This window comes from Schistosoma mansoni, chromosome 3 (genome assembly GCF_000237925.1).
Source record: "Schistosoma mansoni strain Puerto Rico chromosome 3, complete genome".
Taxonomy (NCBI): Eukaryota; Metazoa; Platyhelminthes; class Trematoda; order Strigeidida; family Schistosomatidae; genus Schistosoma; species Schistosoma mansoni.
The window spans coordinates 1,361,071-1,375,969 of NC_031497.1; the positions used below are offsets into that span (position 1 = coordinate 1,361,071).

General features: G+C 35.1%; 1 non-coding gene across 1 annotated transcript; it reads right to left on the reverse strand.

The window, feature by feature from the left end:
• Nucleotides 1-13,340: 13,340 nt before the first annotated feature.
• Smp_tRNA_02403_Pseudo_TTG.1.1 lies at nt 13,341-13,410 on the reverse strand. Its single transcript has one exon. It is a non-coding gene (tRNA).
• Nucleotides 13,411-14,899: the final 1,489 nt, after the last annotated feature.

Below are 14,899 nucleotides of genomic sequence, written 5' to 3' on the forward strand. Positions count from 1 at the left end.
ATAGTTGAGAGCATGAGTCAATTGAAACTAGACCACAATGGAAAACCTGGAAGCACTGAACGGCCAACTCGCCCTATTGTGGGACTCCTCAGCAGTGAGCATCCACGATCTCGCTTCGCGACATTAACACCATCGAATGCCGGTTCAGTGGTCTGTCGGTTAAGTATTCTGGCGCGAGACTGGTAGGTCCTGGGTTCGAATCTTGTGAGGCGAGATCGTGGATGCACGCTGCTGAGGAGTCCCACAATAGGACGAGTTGGCTGTCCAGTGGTTCCAGGTTTTCCTTGGTGGTCTCTCTTCAATGGACTCATGCTTTCAACTATGAAAATACTGAAATCTCCACAAAAACGCCTTCTGATAAGATTAGTAATTAAAAAACCTAAACTTTCTAGGTTCTATCCTTGCAAGGTCATGGTTAGGTATTCCTAAACACTCCCAATACTAAGATAAAATAGCTATCGATCGTTTTAAGATTTTCACTGGTATCCTAACTGAGATCAATCCATGAAAGCTATTACTTGGAAATCTAAACAAATAATCTCAACAAAATTCACATCATTGAATAGTTAATATTTTCTATCAAACTGACTTATTTTCTTTAAAAAACTGTTCAATGTTTTTCAGAAGAAAACAAACAAGTTCAAAACTTTTGGGGAAACATCAACCTCATTCTTTACATTTTTATTGTCACCACTTTTCATTTTATTTACATTTCGACTCGTTTCACCATAAGTTGAAGAGTTATCGAAATCCATCTAGGATTAACACAAAAGAACTATTCTTTCTTAAGGTTGGATTGTGGCTAGTAGCGAAATCAATATAGAGCCTTTCGTTCTATTTGGGACTGATCAGTTGGATGTAACGTTATATCCGTGTTAATGTTTACACTTATCACTTTAAATGTCATGGCGTTATACAACTAGTTACTAAATCAAATATCAGGCTGAAGATCATGTGAATCCACATCGTTGAAGACTCTTAAAGAAAGAAGAGACAATTTCACGGTGCTTTCCGGATTTTGATGATTCGCTTTCTATGATGAAAACATTAATCAAATTTGAAGTTTGATATCATGGATTAGCATTATTTAGACAATTAATAAAAAACCAGTCGGTTTTGGATGATCATATTCCATCTCATCACCAGTCAATAATATACCTTTATACCAGATGCTAAAATCGACATATTTTCATCTTATTCATCAATTTACTTCTAAAGTAGTTTCAACTATTCAATCATGTTGTACATCATAATAAGTAAGTCACAAAAGAAATTGTGTTTAGCTTTGATTTACTCTATTATCCATGAGTTCTTTGTTTCTTCATTTGTTTATTTATCATGTTTTAAGTGAATAATAAACAAGGTCAAACACAAAGCATATCATGAAACAAATAGAATATGTCTATTATTTACGTCAATAAACAAACAAAAGAACAAAGATTCTATGTAAATATGATTACTTTTTTTCCAAGAAATAGTTCTTTATTAAAGATGAATTGTACATTTAGAGTAATGATATAGAATAAATTTCTTTTTCAGTATGGATTACTTATCTAATCGGTCCTGTGAATATGAAATATAATTCCTTGAAAAAGCTTGGACCAGATTGCCAGGTGAAACGTTGGATTTACTTCAAATTCATTCGCTGAGATTTTACAAATATATATTATTCCTATTTTAATGTCTTACATCAACTCGGCTCTTAAATACTGTGAAATTATTCGCTCTAATTTAGACGAGAGTTCTTATATAATGACATTGTAGCTGTAAATAATTCCCCAAAATCAATAGCTCTGTAAGTATTCGACATTGGATGCTGACCATATTAGTTTTAGTGAACTTGTTTAGCTGAAGGCGTTCGGTTATGCATCCGCACCAGATCATGTTACAGCACAGCGTGGGAAACATCTCTTACGCTCATTAGCCAGATTAGATCAATCGCTTCTCGATATATTGATAACGCATCAAATATATCTTCTAAACCCCTTTGCTTCTGACTTCTGATTTTAACTGGTTGGGCACGGTTCGATTATAGAAGGTGATACTGGTAAAGAGTTGTCAAACTACAATACTGGTGGTATCTTCAACATTTAGTCTAAACTACTTAAAACATCAACAAATTCAAACGTATCATTTAGAATATACATACAAACTAGTTTTCGAATATGTGGATGTGAACTGCTGAGGAGTCCCACAATAGGACGAGTTGGCCGTCAGGCAGTGCTTCCAGGTTTTCCATGGTGGTCTAGCTTCAATTAATTCATGATTACAACTATATAAAGAATAAATTAAAGCCTATGATACCGTAATCCAATCATATTAAGAATGGTATATTTAGTTATTTCAAGTTATCTAATTGTAGAATTGATGTAAATGGTCAAACTATAAATTAATGCGTAAACATTTAGAAGTCATTGTAAAATTAAGTGTAAATAATTATTTACTACTTAATTACGTCTGTTATCATTTGTGGAGAGGATCATAGGCTGACCACTAGCATCCTTTATCTAACTCTGTCTTGAGCAAACTTTTTCAGTTTAGATAAATTATATAATTGAATAACTCCTTGATCCAACATTTACCGTTGAAATATTCTTGACAGATTAAATAAACTTGATGAGAAAAATGATCAGAATAGAGGATTTTGTGGAGAGTTTTTACAATATCCAATGGTAAGAATTACTGTTTGTTTACTAGTGACTAACTTCTATGGGTAATTTTAGTAGTTTTAATGAGAAGTCGAGATCAGTGAAGTTCAATTGCATGGAGTATGAGGTAGTTACCCATCGAAGAAAATGGAAGATAGTTGCTCAATATTGTGCACTGGTCGAAGTTAGATACGTAAGCTACGTGATATAGACTTATTCTTCTGAAGGTTAAATGCTCGCCTTGAGATCTGAAGGTCCTAGGTTCATCACCTGTGGTATGGTAGTGGATGCTGATTACCGAGGAGTTCCATTTTTAGACTAAATATTTTTTTAGTGCATCCTGGTTCCTAGTGTTTGTTTGATGTAGGTTGGTTTGGATCTCTCTACAAAAATTGTCATTTCAAAAAAAAACCTTTACAAATAAATCATGAATTTAAATGGAACTCTAGATAACATAAGAAAATCAATAACTTTAATTTTCTGGTATAAAGCACATAAATGAACTTCTCAAAAGCTATCCAGAAAAATAGTTACCCAAATTAAGATCTTAAGAATTGGTTTTAACTGTCTTATTGATTACTTTATTTTTACATTCGGGGAGCTAGTCGTGATCACCAAATGAGACTTATAGACCTTCTATACGTTAAATCATAAACTGATCTTAGTTAAACAACCGTCAAGACTCTGGACATCCATTTAGTTCCAGTATGGGACTTTCCAACAATGAGCATTCACGACACCACATCCGAGAGTCGAATGCAGTACCGGCGTCACACAGGGACGTTTAACCTCCACATCACTGATCGGGCATTCAACGACGTTGTCGTTTAACTTTAATAGATTTTGTTTGATAGGCTAAAGTACAAAGTGATTGGTTGTTTTTTCAGAAAGGTTGGTAGACTGTCTGACAGGGATCTGATGTGTCGTATATATTTCTCTATCTCTTGTACTTAATTGATCATCGGTTGTTGGCTAATACACGTACTATTCAGGAGAATTAAGTGTTCTTGATTTAAATTGTTTTGACGCGTGGTAGAATAGTTGTTGGCTTGGTATCTAGTACAGAGCGAGTAAATCGTATGAGGAAAATCGTTCATTGTTTATTCTAAGCCAACTAGTGTACTATTAGTCTGAGAGATCAAGATTTACTCAACATCTTCAAGCTGGATAAATAATTCCTTAAAATATGAAGCTTTAACTGAATTATATCAGTTATTCAAAGAGACTATTACAATCTGAAGCATTGTGAATATGAAATATTCTCTAATTTCGCGTCAGCTAACATTGTGGACTACCATTTGTGAAATTCAATAAGTCGAAATTTTTATCTTAACTAACAGGTTGAAATTTAGTCCCCATTACGTAGTACAACACGTAAATTGACTCTCGGTGCCGACAAACTAGTGACAACTAATCACAGTTGAGCTTATCACGTTAATAAATCGACATCCTTTACGCTGGTGACTGGGTAAATAAATGGGCATCGTACTCAGGACTTTCAATTTCACATACGAACACTTAACCTGCAGACCATTGTGCCAGCATTCTATGATGTAAATATCTAACGTCAATCAATTCATGGAACTTCCCGATCACCTTCCATTACCTGGAGTGATTAACTATCTCACATTCAATATGGTTGAATCTTAGTGATTACTACTTCTCACGAGAACTCAAGGAATTACATATGGAAGCTAACCACTGTTGATGACATATTATTATTAATACATATAGATATATATATAACAGTACACGGACGAAATTAAAAAAACACTTTATAATATTATCTTGGATTTGGCTCCTATTATCAAAGTGAAACTTGACCACCATCAGTATTAGTTTAACATCCTACAATCATTTCGATTATGTCAATTTTGGTTAAACCCTTTTGGTTAATATAACTTGCATATTCTTTGTACTGTTATGACCACTAGAGCACATGACACTCTAGTCAAAATATTGATTACCTAAGTATCATTCGATGACTCATACTCCGCCCCATTTATGTATGCACTCAAATCCTATTATCAGCTTTTGTTTTGTTTTGCAGTGCCCTTATTCAATTTGACTATAAGTTGCCTATATAGTTGCTCGCTATTCGTTCGCTTGCTCACTCGTTTGCTGCTTGATCGCTCACTGATGTTCGCTCAGGTGTTGTTAGCGTTCTGGCCTGAGTTATCTGACAATAAACTTTAGTTGCTGCTTCTCTTTGCCTCTTGATTTTATGCACCGTTAAGATTGGAATTATAATAACGGTTATCAAGGTGAACAATTAACGAAGCACAGCACTAAAAGGATCAATATATAATATCCAGTAATGAAATCATAAAAAAATTGCTGAAAAGTTGAAACTTACTCATAGTCCATGATACATCTATAAAGAAAACAAATTATTTTACTCATTTCATAATAACCTACATTATTCATTGAATCAATTATTCACTGAATCAGAAGAGGTTTTGTGGAGATTTAGTATTTTCATAGTTGCAAGCGTGAGTCAATTGAAGCTAGACCATCAAGGAAAACAAGGAAGACAATTGGTGAACGGTCGCTCAACTTCGTTGATTGGTTGGAGTTAAACGTAAACACCACCGGATGCCCGCTCAGTGGTCTATCGGTTAAGGTCTCTGGCGCGAGACTGATAGGTCATGGGTTCGAATCTCGTGAGGCGAGGTCATGGATACGTACTGTTGAGGAGTCCCACAAAGAACGAGTTGGCCGTCAAGCAGTGCTTCCAGGTTTATCTTGGTGGTCTAGCTTCAATTGACTCACGTTTGCAACTATGAAAGTTCACTAAATCATTCTTTTTTCTCTCTTTTCTTTTATCAGCTTAAATATATATCTACCCCTATGTATATACATAAACATATACATAGTAAATCAATATAAAACAGAACAAAATTACAATGAATTACACTAATAATATTGATTATTTACTTTTCTATTTAATCATCATTTAATCTATCGTTTTAAATCACCTGCGAATTTCTCTATCAACAAAACAAACAAAACAAAGACAAGTTGAACATTCAAGGTCATAACTGTCTATTCGAATTGATTCTTGAAATGGATCCTATTCATAATCATTAACTATTGTCTTACTTTTATAAATCTATACCAGTAATCATAATGTGTATATCTATATAAACAAATCGTATGTTCTGTTTCTTTCTTGTTTATAGTCAATGTATAGTGCATATATAGATAGATACAAATGTATAAAACTGAATCATGGATATATGAATGAATCATTTTGGTTTTATGTAAATGAGATTTCATTATAGAAATTTTCTCATTTGTTTTTTTGTGTGTATCTGATTAAAAAAAATATTACAAATGTATTCAATCTTATTGTCAATAGTTTTGCTCGTTTTATCAGAAAGGGTTTTGTGGAGATTTTAGTAATTTTAATCGTCGAGATCATGAATCAATTGAAGATAGACCATCATGGAATACCTGGAAGCACTCCTTGACGGCCAACTCGTTCTATTATAGGACTCCTCAGCAGTGCACATACACGATCCCGCCTCACAAGATTCCAACCAAGGACCTATCAGTCTCGCGCCAGAGCACTTAACCGATAGACCATTGAGCCGGCATCCTATGGTGTTAATGTCTAACTTCAACCAATCCACGAAATTCAGCGACACATCCACTAATGTCTTCAGTGAGTTGCTATCTCCCAACGGACTTGGTTGAACTCCACTGGTTACTGCTTCTCACTAGAACTCAAGGAAATATCTTTTGAAGTCAGTCACTAGTGAGCATATGCTGATTATTATCAGAAGCCGTTTTGTGGATATTATAGTAATTTCAATAGTTAGGATCATGAATCAATTGTGAAGCTAGACCACCATGGAAAACCTGAAAGCACTGGATGCGCACTGCTGAGGAGTCCCACAATAAGACGAGACGGCCGTCCAGTGCTTCCAGGTTTTTTTCTTTTTCTTTAAATAATGATTTTTGTGTATTTGACATTGACAACAAATTTGATCAATAATTTATCATTTCCCATTTGGAATACTCTATAATAATATGGTTGATAGTGATGTTACAGTTATATTTGTTTCAAATAATTTATATTACTGGTATAGTAAACAAGAACACAAATGGGGGTAATCAAATGTATTTGAACACCAAATTACAGAACATGTTAGTAAAATCTGAGACTTACTTACGTACTTACGCCTGTTACTCTCAATGGAACATAGGCCAACGGCCAGCATTCTCTAACCTACTCTGTCCTGGGCCTTCCTTTATAGTTCTATCCAACCTTCGTTCATTCTTCTCACGTCTATCTCTATTTCTCGGCGTAATGTGTTCTTTGGTCTTCCTCTTCTACTTTGATCTTCAGGATTCTATGTGAGGGCTTGTCTTGTGGCGCAATTGGGTGATTTCCTCAAAGTGTGCCCAGATTTCTTCCTCCACTGAAATCTGGTTTGTTGTCTCCCACAGTAACTTGTTGCTGATAGTGTCTGACCAACGGATCCGAAGTATTTTGTGTATACAACTGTTAATAAACACTTATATCTTCTGGATGGTGGTTTTCGTAGTTCTCCACGTCTCCGTCCCATACAGTAGAACTGTGTTGACATTTGTATTGAAAATTCTGATGTTGGTGTTGGTTGACAATTGTTTTGAGTTCCAGATGTTCTTCATTTGTAAATATGCTGCTCTTGTTTTACCGACCCGTGCCTTCACATCTGCATCTGATCCACCGTGTTCATCGATGATGCTGCCCAGATATGTAAAGGTTTTCACATCATCCAAAGCTCCTCCGTCAAGTGTAACTTGATTAGTGTCAAACTTGACTGTTCCTTTTACAAATGTCAATCAATCGTCTCAGAATTCATTATTCTTTCGTTTCCACACTGATCATTCTATGTTCTCGTTCTCTTTTTTTTGAACTTCCTAACCTTCTGCCAACAAGTATTTCACTTTTGATTGATGATACATGTTACTTATATCTATCAACATCAGTAGCACATACCACACTGGGATAAATCAATCATTTTTTGGTAGTATTTGTCTACTAAAATCTACCAAATCTAGAGTCCTTCAAATAATTTAAGCAATCGTCATACAGACTAAGAAAAGAAGAAAATCAGGGCTTTGTATGTTCATGAAGTATGATGTTCTGCAGCTTCTTTCACTTAGGATAACCTTAGGTCGTATAGAATGTTTGGATTATAATATGATACAATATAACTCAAAGAGATACAACATTCCTCCTTGTATTTTCATTACATAAATCTGTTTTGTTTAAATATTGATAACTGGAACAATTCAGATAAAAAGTGAAAATAACGCAATTTACACGGTAACATAAATTCATCATATTTCAATGTTTCACACTAGCAGTTGCCAACGTCCTATGGATATAATTAGTTCAATAAAAATGCTTCATATCTTGAATCAATGAAACACAAAAGGGATAAAAAAAACTAGAAGGGTTAGTAGCATATTTAATATAAGGGTTAAGACTGAATGATGGTTAGTTGTTAAAGAGGAGTCATATTTTGCTGTAGGAACTAAAGATATATCATAATTTCTTTCTGTATATAAAAAAAGTCAGGTCAAAAGCACATGATGATAACATGACAACCATTCATACTAATATTTGAACTCAGTCTCAGTTAGGACTCGACAATGGAGCTAATATTTCACATCGTCAGACAGTTATCAATTCTTATAGACAGTACATGTTTCGTCCTACTTGTGTCACATGATCTAAATATACATGGACACCAGTGTTGATATTAATAGCGACACTAGAACCCATTACTTATTTCCTCGAAAAGCACCTTATTTCAGATGAAGCTAATGATTTCATTTGGCTAATAACTTGTGTAACGGGTATAGTATTTATTGTAGTTTCATCTACTATAACTTATATCTCAAGGTTGTATCAGTACTTTTGTTCACTATGAAGTGTTTACAACAGGATAATACAATTGTAGTTTATTTCCAAATATGATAGTTTTATTATCAAAAAGGATGGTGTTAAGTTTTACATTACATTCTTTTCATCTTTTTTTAGAAAGGGTTTTGTGTATAGTTTAGTATCTTCATAGTTAAAATCATGAGTCAATTGAAGCTAGACCACCAAGATAAACCTGGAAGCACTGCTTGACGGCCAACTCGTTCTTTGTGGGACTCCTCAGCAGTACGTATCCATGACCTCGCCTCACGAGATTCGAACCCAGGACTTACCAGTCTCGCGCCAGAGCTCTTAACCGATAGACTCATGATTTCAACTATGGAAATACTGAAATCTCCACAAACCCCTTCTGATTACTATCATATCACTAATGACTGACTTCAAGATATATGTCCTGGAGTTCTAGTGGGGAGCAGTGACCAGTGGAGTTCAACCAAGTCTGTTGTGAGATATGAACTCACTGAAGACAATGGTGGATGTGTCGCTGAATTTCGTGGATTGGTTGAAGTTAGACATTAACACAGTTGGATATCGGCTCAGTTGTCTAGAGGTTAGGCGCTCGCGCGCGAGACTGATAGGTCCTGGGTTGGAATCTCGTGAGGCGGGATCGTGTATGTGCACTGCTGAGGAGTCCTATAATAGAACGAGTTGGCCGTCAAGGAGTGCTTCCAGGTATTCCATGATGGTCTAGCTTCAATTGACTAATGATTTCATCTTTTTTCGTTATCTCCGTTTGTATGTATGTATGTGTGTGTGTAATGTATCCGCCTTTCTATATGTCTTTGTATATATATAACACATTCTAATTTTCGTACATATTTTCTATATTTCGTTAAATATCTATCTTATTTATATAACTAGAAATTTTATCACTATGTTCAAGTCAAATAACTAAAATGAAAAGTATTCAAAATTTCAACATAGAAAAACAAAGAGAGAAATAAAAACAAACAAACAAACAAACGAACGAACAAAGGTTTGGATAAATAAATGAATCCAAATAAGAACAACATAAGGAACATGTGACAGGATGATGTCTTTCTTTTCAATGTACTACTTATATTCCTTGATAAATGAGAAGAAGAAGAAGAAGAAATTAATCTTTATTAGTCTAACTCATCTGAAATCAATCAGTGAACTAGTCTGATAGATAAATAGACAAAGAAATGAATATGATAAACAATGTTGAACAATCAAGAATATACATATATATATATTGAATGAGAATATTCCTTTATTTGCTTCAAGGATACAATTTTTTCTCTCTTTCTTTCTTTCTTTTATTTCCTGTTGTAGATCTAATATCCGGTTGTATAAGAGTTGTTTTAGATCTATTAGTCGTTTTTATTTATTAAAATGAAAGTTGAAAATTAGTGATGGAATAGAAATGATGTTAAGATTTATATTGAGTTTAGCTTCAATTGACTCATGATTTCTTACTTACTTACTTACACCTGTTACTCCCAATCGAGCATAGGCCTTCGATCAGCATTCTCCAATCCACTCTATCCTTGGCCTTCCTTTCTAGTTCTATTCAATTGTTAATCATTCTTCTCATGTCTGTCTTCATTTCTTGGCGTAATAGGTTCTTTGGTCTTCCTCTTTTCCTTTGGTCTTCAGGATTCCATGTGAAGGCTTGTCTTGTGACGCAGTTGGCTGCTTTCCTTAATGTGTGTCCTAACCAGTTCCAGCGCTTCTTCCTGATTTCTTTCTCCGTTCATGGAATAGAAATGATGTTAAGATTTATATTGAGTTTAGCTTCAATTGACTCATGATCTTAACTATCTAAAATTACTAAAAAGATCTCCACAAAACCCCCATTCTGATAATGATCAACATATGCTCACTATTGATTGACTTCAAGAGGTATTTCCTTGGGTTCTAATGAGAAGTAGTGACTGTTATGACTTGATCAAGGTCGTCGCCAATTGTTGTGACTTGCTCAAAGTCGTCGCTAATTATCCACCACTATAAATATGACTTCTTCGAACTTGACACGGTGATAATCAAGGACGTCCAATCAGTATGAGTAACCTCGCGTCCTTATTGGTCCTAATCCGCCTAGCCCTTCCACTTGAGTCCAGAACACCGATTACAGCTTCAGCTATGCGAATCTATGCCAATCGTTTATTTCAAGCATACTTTGTTTATATACCAGACAGATAGACCGCATCACACCATCAAATAGAAAATAATATTTGTACAAAATCAAGCCAAATGTGGCTGTGAACATGGGAGACAATAATCAATTACTGAGTACAGTGTAGGAACAGTAAATTGTATAATAATAATCAATAGGTCAAAGTGAAGCTTATAATAAGATGAATATAGATATGCACAATCTAGTTACTCAATCGTTATACAATAAGAATAATAGCCCAATAATAGGTCCTGGGAGTTACCCGTACTTATGTCTTCGCTAGGATATAACAGTGACCAGTGGAGTACAACCAAGTCTGTTATGAGATATGAACTCACTGAAGACAATGGTGGATGTGTCGCTCAATTTCGTGGATCGGTTGAAGTTAAACATTAACACTGTTGGATGCTGGCCAACTCAGTCGTCTAATGGTTAAGCGCTCGCGCGGGAGAGTGATAGTTCCTGGATTCGAATCTCGTGAGGCGGGATCATGTATTTGCACTGCTGAGTCCCACAATAGGACGAGTTGGCCGTCAAGCAGTACTTCCATGTTTCCCATGGTGGTCTATCTTCAATTGACTCATGATCTCAACTATATGAAATTATACTGAGTTTGTTTTGTGTTGTTTTTTTGTTTGTTAATAATCGAAATAATACTAATTCAAATTATTTTGATTTACTTATAGGGGTGTGATTATAATCTATGGATGAATCAATCAAATATCAGATAACAGGTCTTTTGTTTCGGTGCCAAATTCATTCATCCATTTGGCTAAATATACAGTTTTGGCGTTCTAGTTGATGTCAATTCATAATAAAAACCCTAAATCTAATTCATAACCTTAACCATCAACTGTAAATTATAATTCTAATTCCTTACACTGGTTTCTAACCCTCATCTAGTCCTAGATATCAGATGGATACTCTCAAGGTTACTTTGGTGTCGCTCAAATTCGTCTATAAATTGTAATCTCACTAAACAATCTTTACTCACTTTTTTATATATTTTTACTGAATATTACTTTAAAACTACATTATTTTATAGTTTGAATCACGAACTGATCTTAGTTAGACAACCACTAAAACACCAAGAATTACTAGACAATTTTTTTGTCCAGTACAATATTCCTGAATGTCAATGTGTATCTGCAACTCTGCCATGTGATGAAACCTACAACCATTGGGTTTTGAGGTATGCACTTAATTTTTAAACTGCCGAGTGATCTACATTTCTAAGTTCAATCACTTCCAACACTTGGTAGGTTATTGCTTCACACTCGACATTTTTGGATTCCGAAGGTCGCGATTTCCCTTTAGAACTCCGGGATTTGCTTATCGAAATTGGTTGCTTTTGAGGCTATGATTATAATTTGTGTAAATGGTTTGCAGAAACTGTTGAATTTTGTAGTTTACACCATTACCCCTAAGGTCCTTCATTCAATCCACAGTGGGGTTGTGGATTCACACTGCCACTGAGGAGTCTCAAACTTGAACGAGACAGATGATCAATACCCACTCGTTCTCAGTATTTGTCTAAATAAGGTCAATGCATGATGAAAACTTCAAAGTGTGTTATTTTGCGCTTACGATTCTTTACAAATCATCCACAGGGATAATATACACACCACTATTTTCCATATTAGTTCTGTTAGTTAAAATTATTACTCCATTTATCCATCCTTCATTTACATGTCTCCACTGATCAACATTAAATCAATACACAATGTTTGATAAAAAACGATTTACATTACCTGTTTTTTTACATGTGATATGCCACTACTTATTAATAAGAATAGTATTCTTCGTAACTGTGTTTAATGAGACAAGTCTCCTTCTCTAAATTGTCTTTATTCTTCTTCACTGGTATAATGAATCTCTTTTGTTGTCACCAATTAGTTACTGGATGTATCTATTTTTCTAGTGAGAATGTAAAATTCAAGATAAAATTAAACGTTGAAGCGACTATGTATAGTGTATATCGTGATAATAAATAGATATCTATATATACAAAGTTAGTCTATCATACACTTTAAAAACGTTTATTCAAATCTCGCTAGATTAGTGTACTCTTTTCGGCGGTACATATACTAAAATTGGAACGATGCAGAGAAGATTAGAATAGCATATGCACAAAGGATGACACGTAAAATCATGAAGCGTTCCATATTTTGATGGATACGGAGGATCCACCTAGTGGAGTTGGAAAACCCTGATTCCAATCCAATGGTGCACATGAGCTCCGTGATCCTAGGAAAACAAATATTGTATGAACCTATTGTCGGTCACTGGCTACTATGAGACTGCATATTCTTACGTTGCTCCACTGTCTTATGGATTAGAACTTTTGGTCAACGGCTCGGTGTGGCCCCCTAAGGAAACCACCTGCTTCGGTTTGGGCTCCCGGGCCGTATCCAATCCCTCATACAAATCGAATGATTCATGTGGCGCATATCTCTTCGGTGCATCCTTGTACCAATGTTTATGTGCTTATATAAATAAAACAACAGATTTGGTAAGTAAAGATGGGTAGTGGCCAGCAGTGGAATCCAGGATGAGCGTTTCGTCATATACGAGACTCGTCATCTGGACGTACCTGCATCTCAGGGTTGATGTTCACTCTGGGACTCGAACCCAGTACCTTTCGCTTCAAACGCCATCACGTTATCCACTCGGCCACTAACTCCTGATAGCCACTTGTTTGTGCAATGGGGTGAATTTAGGCTATATCGAGGCAATACTCACAGTATGCACATATGCAAATTAGAGACTGACCAGTTGCAGTCCTAAAACATCAATGGGAAGATTCAAAAAACAAGAGATCAGTTAAAATGTACAAAGATGATGGTATTGATGAAAAGAATAACTGAAATAATCTGACACTTCTGTTTCTTGTTGAAAATAATAGTTGTGAAAAAAAATTGAACGATTAAATGTAAGAAAGTTCTTTGTAGAAAAATGTACAGTGACAAATATTACTGACTAAAACGTGTTCAATGTTCATTTTACAGGTATTCTATTTAATTGTACTATTCTTAGGATAATTAAGACAACAACAAAAATAGTGTAACTCTGCACTACTTTAGTCATTTAAGTCTGTACACTTTAGTAAAATGGTCAATCATGCAGTTTTGAACTATTATAATGAGTTTTTCATAGTTGAAATCATGAGTCAATTGAAGCTAGACCACCAGGGAAAACCTGGAAGCACTACTTGACGGCCGTTTCGTCTTATTATGGGACTCCTCAACAGTGCGCATCCACGATCCCGCACTCGCGAGCGAGATTCGAACCCAGGACCTACCAGTCTCGCGCCAGAGACCTTAACCGATAGACCACTGAGCTAGCCGATATCCAACTGCGTTAGTGTCTAACTTCAACCAATCCACGATGTTTGAGCAACCGTTCACCATGATTTCATCATGATTTCAACTATGAAAAATATTGAATTCTCCACAAAACCCCTTCTGATCTATTGTAATGAAGATTAATATCATTTTTGTATTGGTTGTTTGAATCTTCACATTGATATTTAGGGCTGAAATAGATCAGTCTTTTATTGGCATATGAGCATCTTCTGTAGATCATCTTGATATTACTTTAAGTCATGAACATTATAAGTAGAGATGGATGGTGGTTAGCAGTGGAATGCAGGACACGCGTTTCATCCCATTTAGGACTCGTAAGCTGGATTTACCTGCATCCAACACAACGCAGCGAAGAAGACGAATACCGATGGAAGATGGAAATTTTACTTTTAATCCCTTTCGGTAAAAGTACCTGTATGATTACTGTAACCGTACATATTTATTTATACTTTTTTTATGGGAACCTGATCATTAGTCAACTAATATCACTCATAAACGAAAATGAATATTACATAGAATTACTATGAAACCCATACTACATATGATACCGAACGACACTCCAACTAAATTAATAGAAGCAATATTATACTGAATAATTGTGACTTAGAAAAAACACGAGTTTTATATTGAACAATAGTTACACTGATTTGAAAACGGAAGTAATACTAAACTAAGCATTATTCTCTGTTTTTATCCCGTCCTGATAAGAAGCTTTAAGAGTATATCAAATAATAAAATGGATGTATGTCACTGAATAATACTTGTTGTTCATATTTGATCAAGAGGATTAATAAACGTTTGAAGA